General features: G+C 31.6%; 1 long non-coding RNA gene across 2 annotated transcripts; it reads right to left on the reverse strand.

The window, feature by feature from the left end:
* Nucleotides 1-236: 236 nt before the first annotated feature.
* On the reverse strand, nt 237-1,594 carry LOC110094500. Of its 2 annotated transcripts, none has more exons than XR_002302874.2 (4): nt 1,386-1,594; nt 1,147-1,272; nt 635-761; nt 237-540 (listed from the first exon to the last, which is right to left on the reverse strand). It is a non-coding gene; the product is annotated as an uncharacterized LOC110094500 (long non-coding RNA). The 2 variants fall into 2 exon arrangements; XR_002302873.2 differs by having other exon boundaries at nt 1,147-1,278.
* Between the last annotated feature and the right edge of the window lie 6 nt (nt 1,595-1,600).

Here is a 1,600-nt window from a genome sequence, read left to right on the forward strand (position 1 = left end):
TATCAAACACACCTACACAGGCCTCAAATCAATGCGATTTTATACGACATTATTACAATTGTGTTTTATAATAAGATTTATATTCATATTTAAGAGTGTATGATCACTTGTGTTTTTGTTAGTACATTAAAACTTTATTTGGGACGATATTTTTACTATTTATTAAAACAACTTTTTACTATAAAATTTTTAAATTTTTTACTACTAAGCTGCTTAAAAAAAACATAAAAAAACCGTACCAAAACAAGCCTAAAGTTAGGACTTAATTCCAATCATCAACACTCAATGGGATCCAGACAATTCTCCTGTCCGAACTCTACATGTAATAATCTCCCCCTCTATGTTTCTTCATAGGACATTAATTAAACTTTAACTGAATAATTTCCATCTTCTTGCTCGGCAAGCTGTCGATACTTACAAATGTTAGCCAAATCCATGAGAACAACTAAAGTATTATTGATTTCCATTTTGAGTATTTCAGTAGCATCTTGGTGTTGTCGGATGTAACCATTAAATCTGTCATTGTTGACCAGTGAAAGCCTGCAGATCTTTCAAATGGTTTAGAAAATAAACTAAACTAGGCTTGCATGAACTATATTGTTAGTATTGCTGTACAGATTGGACATATTCTTACTCGCTGGACAAAGCCTACAGATCTTTTCTCCATGTTTCTGTTCAGTTGTTCTTTATGCTCCATAATCGACACCGTAGGAGGGGAATCATCAATATTTTAACTTCAACGGCATTGAAGGCACCTCGATCTAATTCAAGATTACAAACCATAATTATCAAATGAAAATAAACATTAACAATAAAATAATCACTGTATAATAATTATTTAAACAAATAAGAAAACCTGACAAATTGTTCTAATAATCCCAATTACTCTTAAGCTATATCTTTTGAATTACACAACAATGGGAAATTCCCAGACTGGGGAGCATGATTTAAATAAAAATAAGTATGTGCATATAGTTATTACTTATTACAATAAGTATGTGTATAACATGAATTTTACTAAATAACATGTTCTTGAATAATGATTGAAAGCAATTGATAGATAATGATCCGAACAACACAACTAATAAGCTAGCTTATGAGTTGAATTACTATATATGAAAGATTTAAATGATAATATTTGGTTACCTGTATTCATTATTTCCCTTCATCTCTTTCCTGCCTACGTATTGCATGTTGGTCATTAATCTTGAACAAGATGTTGATGCTTAGATCATCACCATGTTTTGCTTCCTCTGCCAACCACAGCTCTGGCTGAAACTTTACATTTTATATCAAGCAAATAAAACAAATGTAAAGTTCACTTCTGGTATTTTTTTTTTTCAATTCCCACACTTATTAAGATTGACATAAGGAATGTGAACTACCTTTGCCAATCAGAACCGACAAACTTTCGGTAGCGCTCCTACAAGTCTGGATGGCAGTAGAGTATTGATAGAGATTTCAAGTAGGGAGGGAGGTCTGGTAATTCCTGCCATTCCCTTCCTTCATAAATAATATATATATAGATATAGCATAAAGGGGTGAGAACTTCTTCATCATAAATAGGACTAGCATAGGCAATTTTAAAGCAAAAAAATGA

Source organism: Dendrobium catenatum, unplaced genomic scaffold (assembly GCF_001605985.2).
Source record: "Dendrobium catenatum unplaced genomic scaffold, ASM160598v2 original_scaffold_233674, whole genome shotgun sequence".
NCBI classification, from domain to species: domain Eukaryota; kingdom Viridiplantae; phylum Streptophyta; class Magnoliopsida; order Asparagales; family Orchidaceae; genus Dendrobium; species Dendrobium catenatum.